Source organism: Electrophorus electricus, unplaced genomic scaffold (genome assembly GCF_041902795.1).
Source record: "Electrophorus electricus isolate QZ-2024a unplaced genomic scaffold, ASM4190279v1 Scaffold73, whole genome shotgun sequence".
Taxonomy (NCBI): Eukaryota; Metazoa; Chordata; class Actinopteri; order Gymnotiformes; family Gymnotidae; genus Electrophorus; species Electrophorus electricus.
The window spans coordinates 11,885-34,584 of record NW_027658790.1 but is presented as its reverse complement, the minus strand read 5'-3'; the positions used below and the strand labels follow the sequence as shown (position 1 = coordinate 34,584).

The 22,700-nt window shown below is 37.8% G+C and overlaps 1 non-coding gene across 1 annotated transcript; it reads left to right on the top strand.

The window, feature by feature from the left end:
- The first annotated feature begins 3,539 nt into the window (after positions 1–3,539).
- Positions 3,540–3,613, top strand: trnai-aau (transfer RNA isoleucine (anticodon AAU)). Its single transcript has one exon. It is a non-coding gene; the product is annotated as a tRNA-Ile (tRNA).
- The last annotated feature ends 19,087 nt before the right edge of the window (positions 3,614–22,700 follow it).

Here is a 22,700-nt window from a genome sequence, read left to right as displayed (position 1 = left end):
TAAGCACTTTAGCACCATTCTAAGACAACCATTGACAATAATTACTCACCTTAATGAATTCTTTGTCTGCATCTTGGCTGCATCTGAGCTGGTGGTTGAAAAGCAGGGCCCGCAGCTGTCGGTTCTGGTGCTGGATGTCATACTGCTTAGCTGTCTGACAGGCCCGCACAACTCGTAGGTCTGTTCAAGGTGGCACTTGTACACCTCAATTTCCATCGTAATTGTCCTGTACAACCATTAAAAAATTTGACAGAAGTTAAAAAACAGCAGAACGGTTTGTTACAACTGGAAAAAAATAAATAAGAAAATATTGTTTGTTGTTGTACATGAAAGTCAGAGAGCCATGAGGATAAGCCCTCTTGTCCAAAGTTCTGATCAGCAGTTATGACCTCCTAACACTGCAATCAAAATGCACAGGCAAAAGATGCGTTACTGAAAAAACACTCTGCAGATCTGGATTTCATGTCACCACAGTCAAAGTTGAAGGCTTTGTTCGGTGAAAAGAAAACAAATATATCAAAGTTGACGTTATACTCAGTAAGAACTCAGTACAGTAAGAAACTGCAAAATACTCAGAAAACTCTGTGCATGAGTCAGTGGCTCAATAGTCCAACTAAAATCAGCCAGGACCACAGTTTAGTTGGGTTAAACATGAGTCAACTAAATCCTTAGTCAGAGAATGATATTCTGTCTTTGCTGCTTACATGATCAGCTTCTTTCAAATAGCCATGTAAACTTAGTTATTTAGGAATAATATCAAACTACATGTGGGCCATCAGATCCTGTTTGCCCTTGAAGACCCACTCACAATCTTTGCCCAAGTCCAGCACTGGACATGCATTACCTTGCACAGTTTCACAGCTCTGGCACTGCAATCAACAATGCATACGTCTTAACTAAGAAGGCAACAGTTCAAATGGAAAACCTACTTCCTCTCTGGGAGTGAAGGAAGCCAGCTGCTTGATCTTCAGTGTCTGGTTGAGTCTTGGATGCATCAAGCACAGGGACACCAGCTGATACCCCATGGTTGAGGTGCTCCATATATTGTGCAAGGATCGGTTCGTTATAATCACCATTCTGCATTTTTTAACAGCAGCAACAGCATAAAATGGTTCAGGTAAGGGTGCATCATTGGAAGACTTTCACTAAAATATGTCCTCACCATGTCTCAAATACAGCAATACCTCTTAGAAGCCATTGTACTGCACACAGAATGGACAGTCTCAGCAGTTTCTGTTCTCATATGGAACCTCAGTGTTTTGATTACAGAACCAGCAATTCACAATGACATGAACTGGTTTCTTCCCATTGAATAGGGAGTTTATATATATAACTGAATTTGATCAAACTATAGCAATGATTGTGAGCAAGGAGCTTTCATTTTACAGCCTAAAAATGAAAGTGGCAAATAAATGTATGTTACAAATAAACCAAACTTGAAACGTTATATGAATAGCTTCATGTTGAATATACACAGTTAATCAGTCATTACAAACTACATTCTATTAATACAGAATGTTTATGAAAGTTAATTTAATCTAATTAACAATAAATGAACAGTCGAATATTGTAGTTCAAACAGTCCGATAGCTGTAGTAATGGCTTAACTCATTTTGCTTATTTAGAGAGAACGATCAATTTGAAAACCCACAGGTTTGTGAATTTGGGTCTCTAAATCATACAAAAGTAGGTTTTCTATTGCTGAACAGTTAGCTAGCTAACAAACTACCAGCACCTAAACGATCAAAGTTGAAAGCTGAACAATGAAATGGTTCCACAAGGAATGGTTTATAGCCCCGAGTTTCACACTCGCTGACCTCAACTGTTAGCTAGCTAACTAGCGTATCGCTGTGATAAAGCGATACAATCTTTAGCAATGAGGACATGAATAAAGTATCCTTTACAATTTTCACAATATTGTGAAATTTAATTTGCTGGCATTGGAGGTTATTAAATATTCACAATATCAATAATAATTCCTTGGCTCACAGAATCAGACATTACATTTTTGCTGTTATGGCAGCTGTTATAAAGATCATATTTATACAGAACCCTGTTCAGTTAGTGCTAGTATTGAGGAACCATTGCATAACTAATAGCGGTACAGAGACAGAAACATCATGTGTTCAGATGAATAACTGGATGTGTGTGAGACAGTCTGTGAGAGGTTTGCATTTGTGTGTTGCATGACTATGAGTGGGAAAACCATATAAAGGTAAAAACATTACCTCTGCAACAAGGATCTCTTCTATTTGAAGGAAAGGTTTAAGTTAGACACAGTCTCAACAGAGTAAGTTAAATCTGTCTGTGTTAAGACCAGTTGACATATCAGTGGTTTATCACTGATTATGTCTGCCACTGAGATACCACAAATTAAGCTTTCCAGATTCCAAGACATACAGTTGTGCAGTGTGAGCCATACATCAATTTGAAAACTTCAAAAGTCACGTAATGTGTGCATGGCATAAGCGTATTAGCAGGTCCCGAAAACATTTGCTATCAGAAAGGATTTCATCATAGAAAAAAAACTACAAATTCTAGACTTGAGAATGTGAGCATCAATCCCACTAACACTCACATACTAAAAGAGCACTCTACCACTTGACCTAGTTCTCCTAGAGTGGGACTTGTTTGCAGATCGGACAAAAGCTGAAGACACAGTGGAATGGCAATTCTCTAGGAGATCATACCAAATCCTGCATCCACCCTAAATATTTCATCTAGCTGTGAAGTCAAAAAAGCTTATTCCTGAAATGACAGGAATAGTTCTTGCAGATTCTGATATGCTATGCAAACACTATAAAATGTGAGCTATGTTAGATCTGGCAGCCATTGGCTCTAACTGTCTCTTTTTATTGAGTTAAGCAATGCTTACAGAATAACTTTCTATGGCTTCAAATACTTCCAAGAATTAAACCTTGCAGAGCTCTGTAGCTAGACACATTGTCTCTGTAGGTTTGACATGTTCATTTGACAAACTAGCTAAAATAGCATCTTTTGGTTTGAATAAATTGCCCCTTAGACCCAGACAAAAAATTGCTCAAAATCTTTCTGCTTATTCATGCAGCAATGACACAGATTTCCAAAGAAAGAGGACGTATGGTTAAAGCTAGAAAAAAATGCCTACTCTGTGCTCAGGCAGAAAATCTGATATTTTAAATATGTCCCTAAAAGGTTTATATTCCTTGGCTCACAGAATCAGACATTACATTTTTGTTGTTATGGCAGATTTCATGGTGTAATAGACAGCACTATGTAACTCGCAGCAATAAAGCTCAGTGGACTTTGCAATTGATGATTTCGTCACTGTGTACAACTGCACTGAATTGCTCTTTAACAAAAGCTTCTCCACATTTGCTTTTGAAGTTTAATTCAAAAGTTGGCTACAGAATAACCATTTGTCAGAGGGAACAATAAGTGTCAACTTTCACCTATGCTCGGTCGAAAAAGTGGCCGTAATCTCGTTGACACCAAGTCTACAATTTCATGGAAAGGTTCCCTTCAGTGCTGCACCAAAAACTGCGAAATGAACGGAGAAAGGCCGATTAGCTCAGTTGGTCAGAGCGTGGTGCTAATAACGCGAAGGTCATGGGTTCGATCCCCATATGGGCCATGTGGGTTTTGTTTGATGAATGACCCCTTGTCAACAAACCACCTGTTTGAACTTGTGTTGCTTATAACATTGCTTGTAAATCACAATCTGCTAAGACATGTTCCAAGTACATGAGAGTGTGTTCTTGATTACAAAACTTTGCCCATGGATTTGTGCTTGTTTACAAATCTTGGACAATGCAGAGAAAAGTATGAAATCAGAGGGACTCTGGCATTAGTGTAAGGCTCTCGATCGCTGTGTGAATAGGTCAAAGAAGCAATTCCAGAGGCATGCAGACAACCTGCATCCTCCCCATCAAATTATAGCCAGTTAGGTGTCTGGCAGTGCCAGGGAGTTCAAATCCTTTAGTCTGAAATGTGTTGGGATATGATTATGCCTGCCACTGAGGTCTGACAGCTCCACAGTTGCCTTGTGAAAAGAATACAGTATAGACCGGCACCCACATACATTACTGTACACATCAGAGATCAGCGCAGGAATATCAGTTTGTAAACCCGCCAAATCTGCCCCCACAGGCTCCCTGAGTTCTACTAATCGCTCCAACACCTTGTTTCAACCTCAGTTTCTTTTTTTTTGAAGCGCATGAGGCAGCTTCAGCTATTTCCACAGGCAATCATATTAGATGTGCCATCAGTAACCAGACATGTGACTTTATTTTATTCCCCATTCTTCCATAAGAGAGGATTTCACACAGGCCAAATTTTCAGCCGTATGCGCCTGCAGGAATTTCACAACACCAAGTAGTGTAGACTTCAGAAATGTGTTGTCATCTATAAAATGGCAGGTCACAGCCAAGAAGGCATCCACATTAAGAGATGTCCACATATCTGCTGACAAACTCATTGCAGGAATTTTCTGGACCTCAGCTTTGGCCTTCTCTTTCTCTTATTGGCATTTGGCCTCAACCATGGCCTTTACAGTCTAAAGGGAAGGAAGAAAATAATTATATATATTTTTAATACTACTCTCATAATGTATCCATGTCACCACACATACCTTCCTAGTTAGGAGAATATAAGTTGAATCCAATTTTGCTACCAAGTCCCTGAAGCTTTTATCCTCAACTATGCTAAATGGCTGTGTGTCTCTAACTATCATGGGGACCAAAGCCTCATCCAGGTCTTCCTTTCTGGTCACTGCTTTGTAAAGATTAGATTATACTTTGTCACCAAAAAATATAGTACTCACCAATGAAATTCACTTTATAATCCAATCCAAACTGCAAATAACATGTAAGGTGCAGAGAATAATGCAATATATATATATATATATATATATATATATATATATATATATATATATATATATATATATATATATATATATATATATATATATATATGTATATAGAGTATATACACATTTTATATACATGTGCATAATAACGTTAACACCTTGTGACAACTGATAAATAAGCCAAATGACATTGGCAAGGGTGACAGTAGGAAAAACTCACTGGAATGGTGGAAGGGACTTGGAAGGTGTCAGACTCAAAAGGGAACTCATCCTCCTTCGGTTAACCCTGGATAAACCTGGGCAAAGATGAGTTGGGTAGAGGATGGCTGACAAATTGTAAGCATGAAAGATACACTACAGCATTCCTACACAAAGACATCATAGGAGATAGAAACAGAGCACAGTTCACCTGGATAGAACACCTGGGTAGAAATACAGTAACTCATTATTATAACAGTACAAAGAAATGAAATGTGGATCATCCAGGTGAGGTTCATCTGCTAATCTGCACATAAATATTGTTTGTGACAGTGCAGAATGTTGCAGGTAAATGGAGGGCAAGGTGCTGTCATTTTAAGCATTTTAAGGCAGGTCCAGGAAGGAGAAACCCCAGCAGGTAGGAAAAGTTAGTGGGGAGCACAGATAGCACAGCACTCCAGAATCATGTACTGGAGCATGGTGTGTCCACTGGGAGGAGGTGGGGTGGTTGGAAGAGCATAAAAGACTGTTGTTACTGCAAAGATTCATTTAGACCTTTCATTTGGACTGTTATTCTTTTTTTAGGGGGCGGGGGGGGGGCATGTATTTAATGAAATAATAACGAAAAATTAATAGATGAATTCATACCAACTCAAATTTGCTGGTAAAGAAATCATTTGTAAGGTAAAAGTTATTTTAAGAGTGATGTTAAGGAATTTTTTTAAATGTTAATTATAATTTCATTAGAATAATTCTAACATCTACGGGATGATCTGAGGGTTAAAGAAAAAAGAGGTGGACCTTATGGGCAATAAAGCAAAAGTCGTTATTGTAGTACAAGACCCTTTGTTCTAGCTAAGTGATCTGCTGCATCTCAGTTTGAGTCATGTAGAATTCTAAAGACAGAAAGTCTTTATTCTGGCATAAAATAAAACTGAAGGGGGAAACATACTTTGAGTTAGTACCAGTAGTTATTGATTGTACACAAAGTCCAGTATGCATCCAAATGTAATCAAGAGATATCTGTTGGAGCTGAACATCTCCAACTCGTACAATGCAATGTTTCTTCTTTGTGTCAAATGAACTTAACAATTCAAACATCCATAACTGGCCGTGTTTCTTGCCAACATACTGGTGTTTGGACTTATGGGATTACATGTCTGTTGCCTTCAATAGCTTAGTTGGTAGAGTGGAGGACTGTAGAATTTAAAACTGTTATCCTTAGTCTGTCAGTTAAAATCTGACTCAAAGGAAGTTTGTTTTTTCACATACAAGCTTCTTTTTTAAGTGAGCAAAAAGAGCGTCCCCTGACCAGGAATCAAGCCCAAGTTGCAGTGGTGAAAGTGTTGAATCCTAGCCACTCACCCACCAGCAATAAAGCTCAGATGCTTCTGACAAACATTTTTCAAACTCTGTATTCCTAGTATACTGACGATGTTTGTATGCATACTGGACTTGGTATGCATGAGCATTAGGAGGTCATAAAGAGAGGTATTCATATTTCTTTTTATTCCACATAAAAATTAAGTTTGAAAGAGAATCCTAGCCACTAGCTCACCAGGGATAAAGGTGACAGTTTCCTCTGACATGAACATGACCTACATTCATTGGTAACATTTTGATCGAAACCAGGCAAAAGTATTTAGTCACTAGCTGAAATAGCTCAGCTGGGTGAGTGTTAGATTGAATATCAAAAGACTCCTAGTTCAGTCCTGGGTTTTGGTAGCTGTGCAAGACCAAGCTCCTCATCAAACTGTCCTCTTTTTAAGAATATTTCATAAACTTTTACATTCCTTTCCTAAAAACGAATGACATTACTGTTTTTACGCTATTGTTAGAAGTCATAGTGTAATAGTGCTCTAGACTTTGAATTCAGTGATCCTACTTAAACTTTAGTGGAATTTGCACTTCCTTATGATATGTTTCCTCACTGCACAGAGAGCCATTTGAACATTGGCTTCTGTATAAACGCTTTTGAAATGTTTTTCATTAGTTGTCTACTGGCCAAACCACTGGACAAGGGGAGGGTAGGTGTCAGCTTGCATGTATGCTTGTGTTGGTATCCTGGTTCACACACTCCCTGTGTTTTCATGGAATGGGGCCTACCTCAGCTTCCTTTGGCTCATGGATGGGCTTTGTCCTACCAAAAAAGGTGATGCAAATAAGTCATCTGCTTACTAAAGTTCTTGAAAATCACACTCTGCGAAGAGGCATTGCATAATGCAAAAAAACCTTCAGAAACAATACACTCTAATGACAGCAACCAACATACTTAATACAGGAGTGACCTCAGGGGTGATCTCATCCAAAGGCCACAACAGGAACAACAGGCTTAAGAAGGGACACATGAAATGACCTCAAAACACAAAAGTGAGCAGGTAAGTTGAGTTGATATGTGACTTCATTAATGTGCTTGGTCATTTCATATGGACCGATATACTTGGGACCTAACCTGCGACATGACCCCGGCTTGCGGTAGTCCTGTGTAGAGAGCCACACTCTGTCACCAGGTTGGTATATCGGGTTCTCCCCTCTGTGCCTGTCCGCAATTTCCTTATACGTTCAGAGAACTCATACAATACACTGATCTGTTTCCTCCCATACCCTTTCGCTCCGCTGCATCCACTCATCCACAGCGGGGAAACCAGCTGATATGGAAGTCCATGGGACATTTGAGGCTGATAACCTAAAATACAATAAAAAGGAGTCAAGCCAGTGGATGAACTAGTAAGTGAATTTTGGGCCATTTCTGCCAATAAGAGGAACTTGGACCGGTCTGATGGATTGTTCATATAAAAACAATGTAGGAATTGGCCATTTGACTGTGGATGTAAAACTAATAGCTACCCCGATGTGTTCAATATAGGAAGCCCAAACTCGAGATGTGAATTGATGTCCCCAATATGATATTATGTCCTCTGGGATGCCAAATATACGGAACACCTGGTTAAACAAGGCTTCCACAGTTTGGCAGGCTGTAGGCATACTCGGAAACACAATGAACCACACACCCCTGGAGAATCCATCAACTACAGTGAGGACAGAGAGGTCAGTAACGCAATCTAAGGTGATGTGAGACCAAGGACTTTCTGGTACGGGAAGAAGCATGAGCTTTCCTGTGGGTAGGGTCTTAGGCATCTTGCTTTGACTGCAAATTGAACATGAAGAAACATACTTATAAATATCGCTTGTCATAGCCCTGAACCAGCGAAGAATGAGCCCACTTCAACAGATGGTCACAGCACAAGGTAGGTAATGTTTTCCCGACAGACATTCCATTGGGATGACTGTGTCTTGTATGGCTTGTTTATTCCATCATCTATTTTATATACACTTGTCTATTTAATCATCTATTGTAACTTGGACTTGTCGTATCGTTGTGAAAGTACAGCTCCTACCCCGATGTTAGCAGCATCAGCTTCCACGACAAATGGAATGGAAGGATCAGGATGTCGACGTATGCTAGTCGTGGTAAAAGCTTCTTTCAGTTTCCTGAATGCTTGATCAGCCTCCTGATTCCAAAGTAGCTTGGTCATTGCTCCTTTCAGGAGGGCTGTGAGAGGAGCTGCAATGCTGCTAAAATTCCATATGAAGCATCGGTAAAAGTTTGCAAATCCCAAGAATCTCTGGAGTTTTTTAACTATAATAGTAATGGGCCACTGGAAGATGGCATTGATCTTCTTATCATCCGTAGTGATTTCACCATGGCTGATCACGTATCCTAGAAAAGTTATAGTTGGAAGGTGGAACTCACATTTCTTTCCCTTTACAAACTCAATAAACTTTTACTCTTTACTACTCAATGCATAAAGCTGTCTGTGTTTGATGTGCTCTCATTTTCCCACCACATCCATTTAGCAGTACTTCTGAATAACCGAAATGGCTTAAAACAGCTGAGGGGATGTTTGAAACTGAGTGATAAGATGTTCAGCAATTTATATATGATAATACAAGGCAGTAAATTAAATTGGGCTGAACTGGACAATAGTACCTGGCATGAAAAGTATGTCGTAGAGAGAGTAACAAAAAACTCAACCTCTCACCTCGCGCTCTGAGATGTCTCCGTCACTGTCTGTAGTGTCCTCTAGGATACTGCTGCCCTCACTAAAGTGTGTCACCCTGACCGGGTCAAACATCTCTTGAACATAATAACTACACAATGGAAAATCAGCTTCAAGTGCTGCACTGAGCAAGAGTGCACTGTAAATGGCCAGATATAAATGGCAATGTCAGTAGTAAATTTATATATGCAGTCATGGAACAGGACCTAGCTGTAGAGCACAGCTTTAAGGTGCATATTATGATGTGCTCTTAGCAATCATCCTCCTGGCTGTGTCTTGCTCTTTTGGCCAAATGTTTCTCTTCCAAAGCAGACAGACCAGACTCGCTGCATATTACTCCGTGCACTATAAATAAACCACATGTATAATGCCTTGTAAACAATGGAAGAAGGGAAATTTGAATTGTGACTACTCTGTTAAAGGGGCGGATAAGGCACCCCACCCAAACCCCCCGAAAGCTGTTCTGTTATCCCTAATTGCTATGCAATAGTCCTGTGATTAACTCAAAGGCTGGAGAAGTTTCACCTTTCTCTACTTGAATCCTGAAGGCTGTTTGGTTCTGTAGCCCACAATCCATCCTGTGTAATTAAACATTCACATCATAACTCGACCCCGTGCAATAGGGCAAACTCACTCGGATGGGGGAAAGGATCACAGACTACCTGTACTGCTGCCGCAACTCTGCGGCCATTCCAACAACATCCACATACATTCCAGCAACATCCTATTATAGGACACAGTGGGCTTAAGTACACCCATTTAATAGCATGTTGGACCTTCTTTGGCCTCCAGAACTGCAGAAATTCTTTCTGGCATAGTTTCCACTATGTGCTGAAAATACTCTGCAGGAATCTTGGTCCAATCTTCATAGGATATTTTCTCTCAAATTACATGGAGGGACTGACATGTTCTAAACTGCCTGTTATACTCTTACAGCCGCTTTGAAATACAAAAAAAACATATTTATCTTCCACTCCACTCAAGGATGGCCACACTTGGAATTTCCCTTGGCACATTTAAAACATTGTGTGAGCCAGATAGCTTCTGATTTCAACCTTCCAATGCTCTGAGTATTAGTGTTCCATGCATATGAGTTGCTTCAACACGTCCATGCGTGTTGTAAAGAAACACAGTGTAAGCAGTATTAATGAAAGTGCATCTCTACCTCAACAGTGCATCTCTACACTTTCGAAATGCGCTGCAAATTTAGAAAACGCATACAACTTCAGGAACAAAGTATCAAGCACAGATGAAGACGTTTCTATGGTTATCTCGGTTTTATAAATATTAGCCTATAGAGTTGGGCTTAGTACGTGAATAAAAGATGGAATTAAACATGCATAAATTACGGTGTCCTGGAAAACCCATCGTGCTGCAAATAAACAAAGCATATTCATCAAAGTGGTAACACACTTTAGAAATGCGGTGCAAATTTAGAAAACACATACAACTTCAGGAACAAATCCTGTCACAACATAACGGAAGTGCTGTTTCCGGAGGACACGGAAAGGGGTGGACTTCTATGAGATTAGCGTGAAGTCTATTGGAAGTAGTGACAACTGAGTAAAAAGGGTTGTTTTTTTCCAGTTACCACGGTGTTATCAAGGGTAGGTATGTGATACAGAATTGAAGACTGACCTATTCATGCTCTGCATTCTTGCATATTTATTTATACATAAGGCAGCCTTAAAAACATGGGATGGAAATCCCATTTAACACAATATGCACTGTTTTACAGTCAGAGTGAAATGAGTAACATTCTCCTTTTAATATATATATTTTAAATGTTAAAATTCTTAACTATGTCAGTTAAGCTGCCAAAAATGCCCCTTTTGAAATTTGTATTTCTAATGTCACAAGAACACTTTATTGACCTATCTCTGCCTATTCAGCCTATAGAGGTTTAGCACACCCACTTAAATTGCCTTTCTCAGGCATTTCAGCTCTGAGTACCTTTTGAATGAAGCACAATACAGGGCAGCCAATCATAAAGGAGCTCATTTATCTTACATCCGTCTTAAAGGTGCAGTAGCAACAGGTGCCTGTTGAATTCCAAGCGATATATATATAGAGAGGTTGGAAATTGGTTGTGCAAAAAAAAAAAAAAACCAGGCTGAAAACGAGTCGTTTCCGCTCTGTGAATTGGGAGAAAGGGACAGTGTGTGGAAGCCCAACCCCAGTCATATAGGTTTGCTTCTAACAGTACCATTACCATCACCCACTCTGGTGCACTAGTTTGAGTGTATTAGAACTAGTAGCAATGCTGAAGCATTACATGTATCTATAACAAATATTCTGACCATGATGAAGTGATAGGTTTGTTAAGGCAAACTGTGTATGCAATACATGTTGCTTAGGTCACTTGCTCTAATTGTACACAACTCTAAAGCTACACAACTGTACATTAGTTAAAGTCTACACAGTGTCAGTCATGTGAAGTACAACTGAAAGTTCCCCTGTTGTATTCTTCCAACAATCAAGTTCTGCGTAAGTTGGGGCAAAATAATATGAGCTTCACATCAAAGAACATTTTAAACAAATGGACTGTATGTACATCTTTTTTCTAATGTTACAATTGAAGTCTAAAGTTATATCTCTTATCAGTGGAGGATGCACTTGCTCAAACCTTTCCTTTAGATTCCTTTTGTACACACTACAGACTGTGACCTCGAGATGCTTGAATGAATGTTGAACATTCACACTTGTGCATGAGTGCAGACTGTTAGCTAATGCATCATGATGAGCCTATCCTTTTTGAGTTACTTATTGAGATCATTCTCATAGCGAGTTCATTACACCTTGTGTACTCGATGTAGTGCGGTGAGCAGTTTCAATCTTAGTTACAATCTTAGTTATCAAAGACTCACTCCACCGACCAAAGCCTCTTCTCTTAGACAACATGACAAAACCATTGCAGCTTGAGAGCAAAAATCGAGCCTTGTAAGAGGTGTTATGTTCCATAGGCAGATTGACATCTTAATGCGATACACATGAACTCAATTTTCTTTGCATACATGTACATTGCACTTGTAATGTTTCTGATATTGCTTCTCTCCTGAATAGCTCAGTCAGTAGAGCATCAGACTTTTAATCTGAGGTCCCTGTTCAAGTGAAAATATTGTTCTTTGCCACTAAAGTGCGCTTGAGAAGTTTCTTGAAATACCTCTAGATCAACCTAAGTCAAGGGACAGGACCCTGTTGCCTTGAGCCTTGTCGGTAGCCGACAAGCTCGCAAAATACACCAAGCCCGTTGTCATAGCAACCAGCACTTAGCTTGCTCGGACTAGCCTAGCTAAGATAGCCTTAATGGGCTAACAAAGACTCATTTCTACGCCAGGCGCACATACTACAAATGCATATTAGCTACATAACTGTTCCAATAAATGCGTGTATTACCATGCTATTCATTAATTTTCCTGTATGTGCACAACTGTAGACCGGGGGTTCTTTAACGTAATCCTCTTCGCAATTAGCTTAGCTAGCTAATAAAGCTAAGCTAGTTAGCCAGCCTAGCTAACTAACTGATATGTTTCAATGTGGAGACGCAGTAAGAGTGTCTCTAATAATTTGAGTTTGTTTTCAGTCGGTACGTACGCTCAAACGGTGTCATACAGTTATTGAATAAATCAGCAGAAGCTGTTATTAAAATAAATTTCTGCGTCTTTTCGAGGTCTTATCTTGACAGTGGTGAAGCTTAGCAGTGGTAACCTACATACGATTCGCATTAAATAAATTAAATACAAAAAAAAACACAAACATCTTTCTACGGTCAACTGAGAAGTCCATGTCTTTGTGAAATTTATTCTATGAGAATAATTTAATACTACTTGCTTTGGAAAAAGCAAACACTTCATGCCAAACTTAAGGTGTGCACGGCACAGTAATTGCTGTAGAAGACACATACATGTATTTTACACAGGCTGTTTATGTCTGTTCAGTACATATGGTTATATTACACCTTGGTTATGTGTAATATGGATATAAATGTTAAAATGTTCTATTACAGAACACGACACCTGTTGCGTTTTATATTGGTAAATCTCTGATATGACCACTGTAACATAAAGTTGCGGTTATAAATACGTGAAACATTTTTGATCGACTGAAATGTAGCTGTATGTACATGCAATATATTTGTGATTATGTAAATTAAACAGCTATTCTTATTCTTATGGCTAGCTAAATAAATTGCAATTTCGTCGTCTTCAAGGCATGGCATGGTGTTTATTCATTCTTCGGCATACAAAATGACGCCTTTTCACGTTGTGGAACTACAAATATGGCGGCCTTTTTTCTTTAGCGTTTTAATGACGTAAAAGCAGAGTCTCACCGTAAAGTCGGGCAGGAGGAGCTGGACTCATTTATTTCTTCGTATCTTTCCCCATCTAGCGGTCAATAACGGGTAGTCTTGAATTGATTTCTATCGCGTAATACTTTGGATATAAATGTTTAAATTTCCTGTTGCAGGACAGACAAAGTATAGTCAACCAGTTCTAACCTTTTGATAAAAACTTGAACTTCAAAGTAGGTGAATCTATTTCCTTAAACCAATCAGATCACAGTTCATTTACATAACATCAATGCTTTGAGTGCTTTAGATATGAGAACATCACAGTGATCTTTCTGCTCAAACATCAGTCAGTCTATAATTCTGTATTATGTGTTTTTATAGCTTCCAACTTTCATGAGTTCCTTGAATCTGTGGAGAAAAGTGCAGACCAATGTAGTTTCTTATTTGTGAACATTTATACATTCATTGTAATTTATTTATCATTTAAATGTTTTATTACTTTTAATTTATAGACATAAGGACACAGAAAACAGTTCATATACTGAATGAATTGTTACAAGGTAATATTTTCTAGATTGTGTTTACCATATGTTTTTATTTCTAAACGTTAATGCAGTGTGTTAATCTGTCACACCGAGGCAGAAGGGGTGAATCTGATATACCCCTCTTCCATTGTCAACTATTCAGAGTCCTCCAGTGGAGCTCATACAACTAAAGAAACACATACAGAGGTCACTGGAGGTTCTAAGTTACATCTAAAGTGGTCTAGTTGTGACGTTGCGAGGATAAGCAGGATGCGGGGACGAGGCACGATGAAACGCACTTTTATTTTTGCAAACATGCAAAACATACAACAAAGCTCAAATACTATGCACATCTCAAACACCAACACACGTACTATGACACACGAGACATATATACACCCAAGCCGATTACACATAACAGAGAACAGGTGAACGACACGAGAGGGTGTGGCAACACAGACGAACACACACACACCAAGATGTTTGAGGAGGGGGCGGGGCCACAACATGACACTAAGCCTGTACACACTGTTCCAACACTACCCTGTAGGGCACCATCTCCATGGAAGTATATTTTTAAAAGCATGTTTGATAACCATATTTATACTGGAACAATTTAATCAAATGAGTTGTGTTTTTTGTTCCTCTCTAAGACGGTTCGGATGCCGATATTGAGATTTGAGTCTGAGCAAGTTGAGAAACCCACTGTGAGGGTTTCTGGGTGCTCTGGAGGAGCACCCAGAAGTCGTACACCTGCACCAAGCCTGAGACCCCTCTGCCCCTGACACAATTGCCCAGGAATGCGGGCATGTACCTAGACTATGAGGATGGACAGCTGTCTTTCTATTACATACTAACATATCTACATATTTATCGGAAACCTCCGGGAGAAGAAGCTGTATCTCCTCTTTGCGCTGCTGGACAGACACACTTATGACACTGTACTCATCAAAAGCAGCACCAGAGATGCACTGAGTCATATCCCGCTACACACCTCTCAGGCCAGCTTGTTTGCACATTTTGTCATAAAACTTAAGCTGTCATTTGTTGCTGTTATATATAAAATTACCAAATTAAAAAATAAATAAATCAAAAAGTACTTGTGGCTAGAGAAGCACAGCCAATCACATAAACAAGATATAATGTCAGTAATGTTTGCGGCAGGTGTTTCAAATGTGCCCAGACTCATATTCAAAAATATCCATGTTTCAACAGTTTGAAGGTGGCCATGACACTAACAGTTTGGTGGAAATTCCACAAGATATCAAACTCCACACTCACACGAACTATTCATTCTCCCATTTGGAACAATCCAGGCTTTACCATGAACAAAAATATTAAACTTTACATCTTGGACAGAAAAAGGCATTACAAACCTTAAACATATTTATCCTAAGACTTGTTTCATGTCACGCCCACAACTAGCCACAAAATATGCTATAGAAAGCCCCCAGTTCCTACAATACCATCAGCTAAGATCACCTATGTGTTCAAAAATCAATTCCGATACCTACATCCATATCAGAATTTATAAACAAACATTCTTAATACAAAAAACCTATTATCTAAGATATACAAAATAATAGTGAAATCAAATCTCACAGTTACTCTCCCATTGAGACAATAGAAGGAACATTTATTACTAGCCCATGACGCTGCAGTTTGGATTAAAATGTGTAACAATAATTACCACATGACAGCAACACTGACCTACAATGCATTCAGTACAAAATAATACAGAGTACATTATACTACACATTGGATGTTTAAAATTGGTTTCACAAGCTCAGCAATCTGTACATACTTTACTCAAATCACAGTTGACGATTACATTCACGCCACGTGGCAGAGCACACCTATCAAGCAATTTTGGCAAGTCGTCATCAAGTTCGAGTTCAAGTTCAAGTGGTTTTATTGTCATTTCAGCTATATATACAAGTACACAACAAAAACGAGACAACGTTCCTCCAGGGCCATGGTGCAACATAAAAACAACAGTGCAACAGACAACATGCTACACAAGTGCAAACAGTCCAATATAGTGCATCACCAACATATCCCATGCTTTAAATAACCATATCCATCCAACACCCTCTTTATGTCTCCTAGGAGACATATCATCAACCAATATGACAGGATACTATGTATAACATTATTATATTGATATAATAAAAATATTCTTGCAAAAAAACAACAAACAAAAAACATATTCATGAACTGGAAAACAAAAAATAATATTAGTGTCACCCAATAGAAAAATCTATTGATAGAGTATATATATCAATAGAATAATTCTCAGAATTAATCAATAACAGAACCAATAATCTAGAGTGGACACCTTTGATAAAATCCATACAGAGCCAATCCATAAACGATAAATATCACACTCTAATACGTGTACATATACAATCCAACATACATGTACTCACACATAACCATATACATAGATACATACATACATACATACATACACACACACACACACACACACACACACACACACACACACACACACACACACACACACACACACACACACACATCATTCCTGTAATGGTGCAGATGGCGAATACTTAAAAATATTATATATACATTTTGCGTTTGTCTGTTCATCTGTCTGTCTTATTTTGAATAATAAAGCTCTAAAGGTCCACTGATGGGGGGTAATAAATTCATATATTTATTTCTCCAGATTTCTAACTCTGAGAGAAAAAAAACGTCCTTTTACAAATTGCACCTCGTTGTGGACCTCGGCTAGGTTTACATTCCAGGTGATTATTTTTAAGTTATAAATAAAAAGAAATAAAAAATAAAGTGTAACAGTTCCCGATGAGGCGGTATGGTGGAAGCGGGCCAAAAAAATCAAAATCTTCAATATGTCGCATGTAATTTACTCTAAATAAAAATATTTAGATATGATTTACATACGAGTTATATTTTTAGGCCTACTAAATGTATACTTTAATTACGTTTATTAATTAGCACAGATAATATATCTGCTCTTTATACTTGGATTTCTAACCTACATATTTAAAAATTTAACTGATGTATTTATTTCTGCAGATTTCTAACTCTGAGAGAAAAAGACGTCCTTTTACAAATTGCACCTCGTTGTGGAACTCTACTAGGTTTAATTCCAGGCGAGTATTTTTAAGAGGCTAGATTTGTGCTCACAAGCTGCGATGGTGGTTTTTTCATAGCTTCTAAAAGAAGAGGCTGTGGTCAGGGTGGAGTGAATCTTTGATAACCAAGATTGTTGTTGTTTTGGCCTTCGAATAGACAATGGCATTATCCAGTGTCAGGTCTTTCTCAGTAAACTGCAGAGAATGATATAGTGGGCAAGAAATGGTCAAGCACAGTTTAATTGGTTGTGTGTTTGTGAAAAACACTAGAGCTCTCTGATACATTTTTGGTTCAAGATTTAATAATCATGCAAATGATTGTGATTAATGCTTTGTCTGTTTAATTCAAATATTATACTATAAACCTAATATTTTAATAGGGTTGGCAACTTTCTAGATCCGATTACTACATGTGTTGTTCATGTAACTGTGCAAATAAACTGCAAACACAATTACTTTTAGAAGTATCATCCAGTTTGTTTTCACAATTGCCAAAATGTAATGAATCACAGCCAGTGTTCTAAAACAGAGCTGGAATGTATTCCTGGTTGATGTGCCCTGTTTCTGGTTATATAATATATAAAAAAAAAATAATAAAAAAAAAAAAAAAAAAAATTGGTGGATGAATTTTCAATGAAAGTGCTTCACTCAGCAGCCATTAATGATTCTTATATCCAGTATGAATAAATTGAAATTCCTATCCTTGTATCAGGTGCAGCAATTATGTGTAACAATTGTGAAGCAAAAAAGCAAAAGCAAAATTGTAATATAACAATATAGGTAATATAGAACTTGATCTAATGATATTAATTAGGCTATGCAAATAAAACAACTACTTCGGTAGCACATCATTCATGCCTGTTGAATAGGCAGTTTTTTGCTTTGCAGATACTTGAAATCTTTTACTAATCTTTCCCCAAATCCAGTAGGAGCTGCCTTTTACATTAACATGCCAGGATACACACTCACTGGATGTTTAATCTTTCTAGTGGTTAAGCTATATTCTTATAGTCAAGAAAGATATTTTTTAATTATTAATCAGTTAAAAGGATTTCTTACTGTAGGCCTATTATAAACAACATGGAGGAAATTAAAATAAAAATACTTGAGTTAGACAGTGGACACAGGTTGCTAATAAATCAAGTAAATGAAACTGGATGGACTGCTTAATTATGTAACAACACAACATTTATGGCGACGAAGATGTTTCACACATATACATTCTTACGTGATGCTGACCTCGATATCCATATTTCACATTGATACTGTAACACTATAGATGAACCTAAACCTCACATTCTCGTCACATTGATAAGCTTTTTGAAAGTTTGATCATGATCAAAGATCATGATCTTTGTTTTCTAAGTGTGTTTCCAAATTGCCTTTGACTGCTGTATGCCTAATTGCGGCATTTAGCACCTCATTTCGTCTCTAATTTTTGACATGTACTCTTGACATAAGTCTTGCATAAGTGGAAAGTCAATCAGCCCCCGTTTAAAAATGGTAAGCTTTTACTGTCACGTTAATAACATCACACACACGCACACATAATGCTTCGACTGTCCTACACTTTAAATATCTTTTGCACATTATGGAGGGTGAGCATAGTTACCAGTTCCCTTCATGCAAAAGGGTTGTCTTAGGTTACTGTAAAGTCTAATGCACATTTGGAATTATTAAAAGTAGTTTATAATCAATACGAAATTTTACTGGGAGCTAAAGTAAAGTAGCTAAGATATGATTGATGTGATCAAATTTTCTAGCTCTATTAAGAACTATGGCTGCTGCATTTTGAACTCGCTAGGCACTTTAGGCACTTAATAGCACAGCTAGATAGTAAGGGATTACAGTAGTCCAATATTGAAGTAATAAATGCATGGACTACCTTTTCTGCATTATGTGTGGAGAGCATGCTCCTAATCTTTGAAATGTTTCTAAGGTGGAGAAAGGGGGTCCTAGAAACATTATTTATTTACGTGAGCTTCGAACGAGAGACTGGGATCCATAACTCCAAGATCTTTAACTGTTAGAGAAGATGTGATTGGGAGACCATTGAGGTTCATTGAGTAATTAGAGAGTGGAGACCTAGCTGACTCTGGGCTTAATAGAAACACCTCTGAATGTCTCTGAATGTTAGAAATTAATTAAAAATACTAATGTCAATGTATTTACAACGCATGTATTTAGGACGTAATTTTTTCAATCACAACAAAATATGTTGTTGTATTTTTTGCATTATGCTTACTACAGAATTAACAGTCAACTGTTCAGTGACTGCATGTAGAGTTGTAACACTGCTTATTACTAGAACTGTGGCTAGAATCAAAATCAACGCTAGTGTCGTTCCTAAATCCCCAATCAGCTAGTCGTAAAGTTAACATTCAAATAGAAAATAAAGATGCAGACTTCAGAATTAGTTAAAGAGAATAGCTGAGAGAATAGAATAAATTATCCATTACTACCCCTGTCTTTTATCATCCTTCCATCCCTCCATCCCATGCCATCTTCCTCTATTATTTGCTTTTCTATTTTGTTCTGGTATCTCCTTATCTCTTTTTAAAAAAGACATTGGCCAAAAGACTAACTAAAACACTGACATACTTAAGACCTTTAATATTTTTATAAAATATAACATTAAAAGGAGAATGTTACTTATTTCACCCTGACTGTCCACTTATATATCTGTTTTGAGTATGATTTTCCTTGTTCAAGTGAAAACAGTAACAAATGTAGCATGTCACAAATATATACATTACTATGTATGAAAAATGAAAGACATCAACATGAAACACCGGAGCTGATTTCAGTTAAGCACCTAGTTATGGAAACTATAAAGACTAACATTGTCATAAAAATGTTGTGAAAGTTAATGCTTAGAAGATTACAAGTGGCTAAGACATACGTTGTTATAGGCTGTGCTTACTGATGTACACCAGGTGGACATAGTGTCAAAGCAGAGGGTCTGATGGAGCAGGTGGAACATCAACATTTAAAACAAAAATGAACTGCTTGTACTTAGTGAACTAAATAAAGCATAAGCGTCCTATGCATGGCATACAGATCCATATAAGCTTTGATAAAATCCATCCTCATGTAAAAGATGTATTGTCCCAATCATAGTAAGTGAAAACTATGACATAAAAAACTTTCCTTACCTAATACAAGCAGGCAATTATCTTTTAATTTGACCTACCCCAGTAAATCACGGTACCTAAGTTGATGAATAACAGGAATAATCACAAACTTCTAATGAAGCAAAGTAATATATAATTACAATTATAAAGGACTAATTTGGTTTGTCTCCCCCAAAGGCATTAGAATGTTCTTTATATAACAGGTGAAAACGACCTACACCAATGTGATATACAAACCAATCCTGCTTTTATTACACAGAAGAGCTGAGCAATTATGGGGAGGCACCCTAAAAAGTTGAGGGTGGAATTACCTGTCAATAAACAAAGTACAGAATAGATAAGCAAAACTATTCTGTTGCATCATCTTTGAAATGACTCTGCAAGGAAAATGTTGATATGAATAAATGCTTGTATTCCTTTCTGATACAAGTCAAAAAATATCTTTAAAGTGGCTCAAACATGAGAACTATGTGCATTCCTTCACAAACATATACAAATCAATGAAAAAAATCTCCCCTATGTTTATATACACAAGTGTCTGTGGGAGCCCCAAAGCTATATTATGCATTCAAATAACAAAATATATATCACAGTCCCTACAAAAAATGAAAGTAAAAAAGCAAACAAACAACAAAAAGGGGAAAATCATAAATGAAAATATCCCATTTACTAATGTCATGTTTGTAAGCAGCCCTGCTTTCCTGCTTCCTAAAATGGTGACATATTTTAGGTACTCAGGCCACTGGAAACAAAAATATACACAGCAGTTCTTCCACACATTTAGAGGAACCTGATTTTTTTGTTAGATAAATATGTGTCGGTTATGTCCGTTAAAAAGACCTGAACAAAAAAAATGTTTGGATTTTTATTCGCTGTCACCTTTCATCACGGGCAACATAAAAATTCACACTACTACAATATCGCTAACATGTTACTGGCATGCGAATAAGACACCTGAGCACAGAGAGAAACCCAGTGTTATGAGTACAGTTGACATTGGAACTAGCTAGATAGCTCATATTAAGACACTTCTTTGGAGAACACGTGCTCAAGTGTTTTCCCCACAATCTATATGCACAATTTATTTGCCAACTGTGACCAGAGAGAGAACATAGCTCACAGCCTAGGACATGCTCACATAACATTACTCACAGCCTAGGACATGCATGGATTTTGATGAGGACTGCATATGCCTGGGATCAATTCAAACACGTCATGACGATGATATAAAACCTGATGAAACAAGCTTGACAAGCAGCAGTTCCGTTTTTCCGTGAAAGTATCAAGCACAGATGAAGACGTTTCTATGGTTATCTCGGTTTTAGAAATATTAGCCTATAGAGTTGGGCTTAGTACGTTAATAAAAGATGGAATTAAACATGCATAAATTACGGTGTCCTGGAAAACCCATCGTGCTGCAAATACACAAAGCATATTCATCAAAGTGGTAACACACTTTAGAAATGTGGTGCAAATTTAGAAAACGCATACAACTTCAGGAACAAATCCTGTCACAACACAACGGAAGTGCTGTTTCCGGAGGACACGGAAAGGGGTGGACTTCTATGAGATTAGCGTGAAGTCTATTGGAAGTACTGACAACTGAGTAAAAAGGGTTGTTTTTTTTTCCAGTTACCACGGTGTTATCAAGGGTAGGTGTGTGATACAGAATGGAAGACTGACCTATTCATGCTCTGCATTCTTGCATATTTATTTATACATAAGGCAGCCTTAAAAACATGGGATGGAAATCCCATTTAACAAAATATGCACTGTTTTACAGTCAGAGTGAAATAAGTAACATTCTCCTTTTAATATATATATTTTAAATGTTAAAATTCTTAACTATGTCAGTTAAGCTGCCAAAAATGCCCCTTTTGAAATTTGTATTTCTAATGTCACAAGAACACTTTATTGACCTATCTCTGCCTATTCAGCCTATAGAGGTTTAGCACACCCACTTAAATTGCCTTTCTCAGGCATTTCAGCTCTGAGTACCTTTTGAATGAAGCACAATACAGGGCAGTCAATCATAAAGGAGCTCATTTATCTTACATCCGTCTTAAAGGTGCAGTAGCAACAGGTGCCTGTTGAATTCCAAGCGATATCTATAGAGGTTGGAAATTGGTTGTGTAAAAAAAAAAAAAAAACAGGCTGAAAACGAGTCGTTTCCGCTCTGTGAATTGGGAGAAAGGGACAGTGTGTGGAAGCCCAACCCCAGTCATATAGGTTTGCTTCTAACAGTACCATTACCATCACCCACTCTGGTGCACTAGTTTGAGTGTATTAGAACTAGTAGCAATGCTGAAGCATTACATGTATCTATAACAAATATTCTGACCATGATGAAGTGATAGGTTTGTTAAGGCAAACTGTGTATGCAATACATGTTGCTTAGGTCACTTGCTCCAATTGTACACAACTCTAAAGCTACACAACTGTACATTAGTTAAAGTCTACACAGTGTCAGTGATGTGAAGTACAACTGAAAGTTCCCCTGTTGTATTCTTCCAACAATCAA